Here is a 10,100-nt window from a genome sequence, read left to right as displayed (position 1 = left end):
TGTTTTCCTTTTAGCTCCTCTCTTGTTTGTTACGGTTGTGCTTTGTCAACAGAGGCACGATTTGTTAGCAGATTTAAACTTAACCCAAAAGGTGTATTTTATTTAAAATTATAAATTTCTGAACATGGGAAGATAGTTCTGCTGTACACTCGGGAACCCTTACACACCCTAGAGCTTGAGAGGCATAACTGACTCCGGTCTGATATTTGTAAGGGGCTTTGACATCCATGCAGTCGCCTAGAAACAGTTACTGGTATTGAGAAAAAAGAGAGGCTAGGAAGTTGCTGTTCAAAAATAAACTGGAGAGCTGCCTGCATTTCACTCTGCTGCCTCTGGAAGAGGCGTGTTATCTAAAGTGCTTCCATCATGAATAATGATTGAGAAACTGCCTTTACTCTCCCGACTCCTGCACTCTCAGGCAGAAACCCGCGGGCCGATGCCTAAGGCATCTCATTGTAACTCGGTTATCTCTCTCTCCCTCCGTAACCCGCCCGCCCCCCACCCCGATCATACACGCGCGCGCACGCGCGTACACACACACACACACACACACACACACACGTTTAGAACCCAGGGTGAGTCCAGGAGCGAGGGCAAGGGGCCAGAACACTCCGGGGTAGCCGGATTTGCAAGGTCAGACTGAGTCTCTGCTTTACCCGTGCCTATTTTTCGGGTCATTTTCAATAGGCTATCTTTGTTTACATTTTGAACTTGGATCGTCACCAGAACGCATTACTACCTTCTAAAAGGAGAAGCATCTTGCCTTTGCAGACAGTGCTGGTGGGAGCGAAGTTCATTTTCCTGGATAGGGAAGGATGATTCCCTTGCAACTCTTGCGGGTTGTAATACAATCTTTGAATAACGGGGGGAGTTTCCGTGAGGTGGAGGTTTGGGGGAGAGGCAAGGAGGTTGGTGTGGAGCAAGGAAGCAAAGTGCGGAAGCTGTATGGGGATTCTTCTAGAAAGTAGGGTGGGAAAGGAGCTAGGGAGGGCGTGTGGAGGGACGGGATCTGTGTCAGAACGTGCGTGTGAGCGGATACAAAACCCGAGAGAGGCGTGAGCAGCGCTGTGTGTGCGAGCAGGAGCGAGGGGCGCCGGCTCGGGGTGTGTGCGCCTGGTGAGTGACACTGAGGGGCGGGCTGGCCGGCGGGCCGGCGGGCGGGGGCAGCCTGCGCGGGGCGGGAGTGTCCCTGCGTGGAGCCGGCCGAGTCGGAGTTGTGTCAGTGAAGGAATCCAATCCAGGGGCCGAGCCGGCTGCGCTCTCCGCCGCGAGCGCGGGCAGCGCGGGGCGAGCTCCGGACGGCGCGCGGCCCAGCAGCGGCTCCCTCTCTGCCCGCCCTCCGCGCTGCAGGGGCCGCCACTGCCACGGCGCCTCCCCCGGCGACCGCGCCCCCGGTTCCCGGCCCTGACCCGGGACAGAGCGGCCGACGCTCGGCATTGAGGTAAGCCAGGAGCCGCGGCCGCCGCCTCCCGGGACCCCCTCTACGCCCGCCGGCCCGCGCCGGGACGCGGAGCGCGGGCAGACGCGGCGGGGCCTGCGCGGCGGGGATGGAGGCTCGGCTCGGCCGCGCGCTCCTCAGTCCGGGCCGCCCAGCCCCCGCCGCCTCCCGCGGTGCTGGGTGTGGCCCGCGCTCGGCGCCGACGCTGGCTGGCGGCGCGGGCTGGCGGCGCGGACCGGACGCGGAGGTCGCCGTCCTTCCCTTCTCCGGCCGGCGCGAGCGAGCGGGAGGCGGCGCTGGCTCCAGCGCACATCTGCGCGCCCCGGGCGAACGTGTGGCCGCTGCGCTCCGACGTGGACCCGCCCGCCCCGGATCTGAATGGCTCGCGGCCGAGTTCCCTGGCTGCCCTCCTCCCGCGCGGGCGCCCCCTTGCACTCCCAAACGGGAGTGTGACCCACCCACCTCCCGCCGCACGCCGCCCTCCAGCTCCGAGTCGCCGGGCTGCCCGCGTCAGCCAAGATCTTCCAGTCCTCATCCCGGCAGGGTTCGGGGGCCGTGGGTCGCGGAAAGTCTGCGCCCTTGGGCGCCTGGCGGGATCGAGATGCCCGGAGATCCCCTGTGCCCAGTGCCCAAGTTACGTTCGGCGGTGGCAGGCTGGTGGACGGAGTGGTCGCCAGAGCCCCAGCCGCGGGACTAGCGGTCGCGCCACAGCGTGTGGCGGGTGGACCCCAGAGTCGGCGGGCGGGCCAGGCAGCTCAAGACCGCGGGTTGTTGCCCACACACGGAAAGCGTTCTTCCCGCTGTCTGGACACACTTCACTTTCGCGTGTCTGGAAAGATCGCCTTGCCGGCATGCACAGGCTCTGTTGGTCCACGCTGCTGCAGGCGTGGGGTGAAGGGCCGGCTTCACCTGAACTGGGACTGAAGCCTGGCATCTTCTCGAGAGGAGGTTTCCAGTGTTTGGAGGGATGTGTGTTTGTGTGTGTGTGTGTGTGTGTGTGTGTGTGTGTGTGAGAGAGAGAGAGAGAGAGAGAGAGAGAGAGAGAGAGAGAGAACTTCATGAGAGCCTCGGTTCCCAGGAATCCTGATTTTAGCAGATGCCAAGGTTTTGGAGACCTGACACTTTCATTAAAGATTCTTTCTGTACAGCATTTTCCTTTGAGTGTTTTACAGCATCTCTAGCTTGTGAACTAGTGAAAACCCTTGAACTTCAAACACAGCTTCTTTCTTTCCTAACGTGAAATATTGTGTAATATTTTCACTTATTTAATTTAAAAAAAAAATTGAAATATTTACCAGCCTCCTCTCATGGCCCACAGACTTGGAGAAAAAACGATTCAGACATTTTAGAACCTTTGCAGAGAAAGAGATTTTACAGAGAAAAGAGTAAGGTCCGGTGACCTTTCTAACATCATTTTAGTTTGTCTTAAAGGAACAATTCATTGCTACTCTGATTTTGTTTTTTCAAAGAATTAAGCAGATGTGCATTATGGCAGGGAAAAGGACAGGAAGTCAGAAATAGAAAAGACTATTCAAGTAGTAAAACCAATTATTTTGAAAGATACTCTTTAAAAATAAAGTTGCCTTCTGGATAAAGTATTTTATAGGCCTTATGAAATTGTGTTACTTAACCAGAAAGCCATGTAGTGTGTAGGGAGACAGTCTTATCAGGTAACTGTAATGTTTTAAAATATCTGGGTATAATGTTGGCTGGTTCTTTAACTGGAGAAAAATCATCTTTGGGAATGATTTTCTGTTTGTACAAGGCAAATACTACTGCAGTCGCTAATTAGAGTTTCAGAATAAACTCACGCTGAGTTAAAATCTTTTTTATGGAAAAGCAGAACAAAAACACATCAAATTCTATATCTGTGTGGCTTTAAATACACACAAAACAGAGACTAGTCCCCCAAAATAATTTGCATAAAAATACACTCACTTGAATGCAGAGAATATTTAAGAGGTTAGCAAAAACTGAACATCTGGGAAAAGGGTATATTAATTGGCAATTTTCTTTCTTTATTCCTTGAAAATATTAAATGATTTCCTAAGAATCAACTTATTTTATTGTGCTCTTTTAGGTAGTCAAAATGATCAATACTCCTTTTGTACTCATTTTTGTTTTTAGGAGGAACCTCCTAAGGAAAGTCTTCAATTATTACTTTCTCTGTTTACCCAATTTTTCAAATGGCTGTTGTGGAGAATAGTATGTGCCTGCTTCTGAAGCCATTCCTCCACCTCAGTATTCATCTGGGAAACAAAATATATCGGCAACACCATGACCATCTTTGAAACACTACCAATCTGAAGCGTCTTATTGGTCACTTTTGCCATGTAACTTCTAATACTTTCCACCAGATATTAAACTTTAGAAATGTCTTGCTTCTGATCCTATTTTTTTAAAAAATCAGTTTCTCAGCATAGGATCAGAAAATCGTACTTTCCTTAACAATGAGTGTTTATTAATGGTGGTAGGTTGGAGGTACATAGATGGTCTGCATTGTTACCTTTATTCAGTTCTAATTAGCCTGTTGTGAAGTAAGCCATGATGAGAACTTTTGGTTACAAAAGTTTTGATAAGATGGAAGACATGAAAGTCAGTCCTGGTAAGATTGAGGTTGCTGCCAACTGTCCTATATATGACAAGAGTGGAGTATGTTTTGTATGCAGCAGACAAGTACTGCTTAGTCACTGTTCCATGGTATTGTTTCTTTGGTCATTTTCTGTAGAACTTTTACTATTATTTGACAGTGATAATTAAATCTGATAGTTGCTATAACTTCTATACACAGGAGCTTTTGTAAGGACAACAGATCATATAGACAGATGTAAGTAGTTGGGCCTGTGCGTTGAACCCTAAATGAGTGTGCATAATTCACCTGATCAGTTCATTCCATCACTGTTTCCCTTACAGTGTAATCACACAATTAAAATAGGATTCATGATACAAACAGTTAAAAAACCAGTAAACATACTTACAGAAGAAAAACAAACTTTTTACTTCCCTTTTTTGAAGTAGTCTGCTATGAAGGTGTTATTTCCTTGACACATCAAAATGGCTAATTTGGAGTTGTGATGCTTGTTATGTAAATAGACCATATGTTGAATCTCTATAGAAAGTTTATTTGCACAGTGTTGTAGTAATGTATAGGATCCCCTGAGTACCATAGCTGAGAAAAATAATCTGTGAAGCTATTATCTCTATATAATTTTCATTACTTTTGTTTAATAACTAGTATTTTTATATTCTTATAAATTTTAAGTGTTTTCTATTGGTACATCATATGCATTCTTATCTCTAATACCAATACAGACACTTTGTTAATGGACTTTTCACAGGGGTGTCCTACTGTCAGGTTATTTGAGTACAGGTCTGATAACAAGCTTTTCATATTATCTGCTAAACTTGTTCTGGTGATGGTGAAAAGACTTTCCATTGCTTAATACTTTTTTTGGTATTATCCAAACTGGAAAGCTAGAATCCACCCCTGACTCTTTTCTGCTTTTTTCCCTCTGGAAAACTGTGTCAAGTCCTATTAATTCTTCCTTTGTAACAGTTTCTCCAAGAGCCCGCCTCCACATTTCCTTTTCATTCTTCACTTCCCTTGGAGCCCAACCCTCCGCCAAAACTGTTTGCTACAGTCCTCTACACTCTGGTCTGTTATTGCATCTGATCTGTTATTGCATCTTCCCATTCTGTGCACTTCCATCTCATCAACCTCCCTAAAATGTTTCTTTTAGAACTCTTTTCCAAGGAGGTCTCACAATAACACTCACTGTGTTGAACTCAGGTTTAGATGATTCTAAAATTAGTGCTATTTCCAATATAGATGATCCCTAATTTAGGATGGTCCTGCTTAGGGTTTGTCAACTTTATGATGGTGTGAAAGCAATGCTTATTCAGTAGAAAACTGTAGTTTGAATTTTCATCTTTTCCTAGGCTAGCAATGACGCTGGGCAGTGGCATCCAGGTGGCTACCAGTTAGTCGTGGATACTCTATACTGTACTGTGTTGCCCGTGTTTTTTGGATACATGCATTCAATAAAATACATGAGATAGTAAATGCTTTGTCATAAAATAGTCTTTGTGATACAGGATTTTGCCAGACTGTAGGCTAATGAAAGTGTTCTGAGCAGGTTTAAGGTAGGGTAAGCTATCATAGTCTTCAGGTTAGGTGCATTAAATCCATTTTCAACTTTTATGATATTTTGAACTTTAATCGATTTAACAGGACCTAACCCCACAGTAAATCAAGGAGCACTTATATTTCAAATACTTTGAGGGCTCTGCTCAGCCCTCTTGCCCTCAGCATACAGTTCAGCCTCTCAACCTGGTTTTCATGTAACTCATAGGCTTGCCCAATTTTAACATGTCAACCTTATTTGCCACTTCTTTCCAATGCCAAACATCAGCTCTTACTAGTTGGAGCATCACTGTCCTTCTTAGATGACATGCTCCTTTATCTTGTTCCCTTTTGTTTATACTCTGCCTTTTAGAATGCCTTTTCATGCTTCTCTGACCTGACTACACTTTTCAAGTTCAAACCTCGATCTGATCTTGTTATTCCCATTGGTTTCTTCCTCCTCTGCCCTTTTGTCTGCATCATTCTTTAGACCGTCTTAGATCCTCTTTCCACTGTTGTGTGCTTCATTCTTGCTTATCCAACTAGATTGAAAGTTCCTTAATGGCACAGATGTACCTCATACTATGTCTTTGGACCAACTATAGTCCTGGTTATAGCATGTACTTGAAAAGTACGCCTGTTGAATGAATAACCCACAGGGTCATTTGTTTTTAAGTGATGGGCCTTGATACTGTCTCTGTGCTACTCACCAATGTGTCAGCTCACAACCTGACACATTGTCATGACCTCAATAAATATTTGTTAACATAGAAAGTAATGTTGAAATTGGAAAAAAGAGTCAGGCATTTGAGGGAGGCATCTGTCAAGGAGTTTCTCCCACTTTTCTTCTGTGGTTCTAATCAGCCTCTCCATTCATCAGCTGTGAGGATTTTGAGGACTCGGCATTTCCCAGAGTTCAGATAATGATGGAGCATGGCAGTTGTGAGTTGGAGCTTAGAAAGCTACAGTTATTTTAAGGTTGAATCCCAGTAGTGAGCAAAAATAAAAACATCAGACTTGATGCCAGTATTTTATACATGATGCAATTTGGCTAAAGTTATCAATTATATAAAAGTTTGTTTAATCAGCCCTAAAATTCCAAACTCAACCTTTTCATTTAAAAGCATCTATAGATAAATTGAAAAAAAGAATCATCTGGGCAATCCATCTAAGGGTGAAAGGTGATATAGGGATGCCATATCCATCATGTTGTATTCAGAACCAAATTCAATTCTTTAAACCTTTGGTAAGGCTTGTTTTATATACGGCACTATTTCTGCTGAGGACTTTGTAGTCTAGCAGGAAAAATAATACAGGCATCCAGGAAACAATAGTCGAGCTCAGGAGAAAAATTTCCTTCTGTTTGAGATGGAAGGGACTGCCCTGGAATGAGAGCTGTTTTGGCTGATGATTTAAAGGATTTGGATAAGGGCTGGGGATGTGGCTCAAGCGGTAGCGCGCTTGCCTGGCATGCGTGCGGCCCGGGTTCGATCCTCAGCACCACATACAAACAAAGACGTTGTGTCCGCCAAAAACTAAAAAATAAATATTAAAAATTCTCTCTGTCTGTCTGTCTGTCTCTCTCACCTCTCTCTTTAAAAAAAAATAAAGGATTTGGATAAGATTTTAATAGCTATTATTGGAAATATATGAATGGAGAAAGGATGATGGGGGTCGGGTAGGGAGTAGAGGCCTAAATTCTAGGATTTTTTTTTTTTTATTCTAACATAAGTTCTCCTTTACATGACTGCTACTTCTAAACTGAAATCCAGCTAGGGTTCTCCTGGGCACTAGGGATCTTCAGTGTTTGATTATGGAACATAAATAATATATAGATACCTGTAATAATTATATATGATGCCAGGTGTTGAACTGGCCATGACATAAAGCACACAATAAATCTTGTAAACAATATGACCAGTATGTTCCTGCATAGCATCCAGCTTGCTTAACAGTGCTTGAAAAGGCCTCCCTCATTGTGAGTGCTGACACACAGTAGTATAAGTACTGAGACACCTACACCAGATTATTGTCCCAAGCGGCCATTCAGAGCTCAGTAAATGCCATTAAAATGGAACCCTCATTCTGATTCTGTAGAACTACCCTCAAGGACTGTTAAACTAGGACAACAGGTATATGTTTCAGTAGGACACATTTGGGGTCAAAATAAGAGACCTTTTCCTATTCTGGATTGTGCTATTTCAGGGGTTGGTAAAACTCCCACCAAAAAACATGTACAAGGCTGTATCAGGCAATGCCTTATTTAATTACATGCATTTTATCTTTCTTTCCTAAACACAGTGCTATGAAATACATACTTGTGTTACCCCATTTTACCAAATGTAAAACTGAAGCCCAGAAAGGTGGAAATCTAGGAATTTGCAAAACAGGTATCAAACTCAGGCAGTTTGAGGGCAGAGACTGCATATGTACTATGATGAGGAAAGGTTACAAATATCTGATTGTTATTTGGGTTTTTAAGGTCGCTTCCTATCATTAGACTTGATTCTTCTAAGTCTCCTTTAGGAAATAAGATGCTGATTGTTGCAAAACACTAATTCATATGTTAGAGCACCCAATTTTTAGAGATTTCAAATTCACTGAATGCATTCAGCACTGTCATTGTTATCATCATCCTCATCCTCATCTTCATAGTTATCATCTCATTAGACCTCACAGTGAACTTGCAAGGTAGAAATTACGTACCTTTTTAAGAAGGGGACATTGAAACTCAGGGAAGTTACATAACTTGATTAAGTCTTCAAAGTTGATAAGGGGTAGATTAATTTGGTGTCTGGTTCCCCAAGCTCCTGCTTTTCCTTATGCCATCCTGTGAGTAATGCACATTGACATTGAAAATATTTACTGATCATTTCTGTGGACCAGTCAGAGAGACCTCAAGCTACAAACTACCTCTATGGCTCTACAGATGAAGAACATTGCCTGAGGTGATGTTTAGGTGAACTCCAAAAGTGTGTAAAAGGCTTATAATATACCAAGATAAGATCTGAAACTTCAGAAAACTAGTGAATTTTTCCTGTGTTCAACTTTATCTGATTTTATGCATGATATGTAGTATTATTAAAGAACAAAAAAAGCCTTCTTGTATAATTATACAGTTGGCCCTCTGTATCCACAGGTTACCTCTCCAAAGGTTCAATCAACTACAGATTGAAAATACTGAAGAAAGATTCTTTGTCATTATTCCCTAGGCAATAAGTATAACAATTATTTACATAGCATTTACATTATATTAGGTGTTGCAAGTTAATTTAGAGATGATTTAAAGTACACTGGAGGATGTGCGTAGGTTCTTCTGCAGAGACTATGCCATTTTCTACAGGGGCTTGGGCATCCATGGATTTTGGTAACTGGAGGTAAAGGCTGGTCCTGGAACCAATCCCCTGCAGATACCAAGAGACTATTGTATTTCATTTATATTTCTAATAATGAAAAATATTTTAGCAATGGTAGTGTTCCATCTTCCTTATAAATGAGAGTCTTGGGGCTGGGATTGTGGCTCAGTGGCAGAGTGCTTGCTCACATGTATGAGGCACTGGGTTAGATCCTCAATACCACATAAAAATAAATAAATAAAACAAAGGCATGCTGTCCATCTAACTACAATTTTTTTTTTTTAGAAATAAAAATAAAATAAATGTGAGGATCTTTCCCATTCTCTTCTTCTCTTTCCCTTCTTCCAGTCTGAAGCAAATTTTCTGGATGCCATCCCTTCTTGCTTCCTCTGTTGCCTTGCTCTCTTATATCTTTTTGTCTTCAGGATCTTTTTTTTTTTTTAATTGGTTGTTCAAAACATCAACCTTTTCTTTCAGTGCATAAGCATGCATATGTCTTTTTCACATTTTTTAAAAACAGAAAATGAAAGACAAAAATCCCTTTGGCCTATTCTTTCTTATCCTGGTTATGATCCATCTCATTTCTGGTCTTAGAAGGCAGCTTCTGAAGGGATGGGTCCTCATGAATTGCCTGTGCCTCTTCACTTTCACTTCACCACCACCCTTATGTATTCCTGTCTCTCATGATGACTGCCCCTGTTCTTCAAACCCGTAGATGTATTGTCCAGAGTTCTTTTCTATTTCTTGACCTGATATAGCATTTGGTGTATTGATTACTCTCTTTTATGTGAAACTCTGCCTACCTGTTTTTCAAATCACTTCTTTCTCCTGATTGTTTTCTTCTTACTCAACTACTCTTCATTGGACCTCTTTATAGGCTCTTCTCTTTCTGCCAAACTTAGCGCTGTAAAGAGTTTGGCCTTCAGCCTCCTGCCTGCTCTTCATATTTGCCCTGCAGTAGATTATCTGTTTACTTCTGCTATCACCTATGTGATTCTTTTGTTTGGGTCCTGAACTCAAGGTTGCTTTATGACTGAGATATAGCTACACTTCCCACCCCCCTTTTTTAAACTTTTAAATTTTGAGACAGGGTCTCATTAGGTTGCCAAGATTGACCTTGAATTTGCAATCCTCCTGCCTTAGCCTCCCGAGGAGCTGGGATTACAGGTGTGACCCACCTGGT

The 10,100-nt window shown here is 43.4% G+C and overlaps 1 protein-coding gene across 4 annotated transcripts in view; it reads left to right on the top strand.

Annotated features, from left to right (window-relative positions):
- The first annotated feature begins 561 nt into the window (after window positions 1–561).
- The window catches only part of Spats2l (spermatogenesis associated serine rich 2 like), a 161,574-nt gene continuing 152,035 nt past the window's right edge, over window positions 562–10,100 (top strand). For 2 of the 4 annotated variants that reach the window (XM_076865803.2, XM_076865801.2), the window contains exon 1: window positions 1,191–1,441. The gene's annotated coding sequence lies outside the window, so the exon portion shown is untranslated. Of the gene's footprint in view, window positions 634–1,038; window positions 1,117–1,190; window positions 1,442–10,100 lie in introns of those variants that run through there. The other 2 variants (XM_076865802.2, XM_076865804.2) reach the window with 2 other exon arrangements.

This window comes from Callospermophilus lateralis, chromosome 9 (genome assembly GCF_048772815.1).
Source record: "Callospermophilus lateralis isolate mCalLat2 chromosome 9, mCalLat2.hap1, whole genome shotgun sequence".
In the NCBI taxonomy this organism is placed as follows: Eukaryota; Metazoa; Chordata; class Mammalia; order Rodentia; family Sciuridae; genus Callospermophilus; species Callospermophilus lateralis.
The sequence above is the reverse complement of the archived record's forward strand: the minus strand, read 5'-3'. Positions and strand labels throughout refer to the sequence as shown.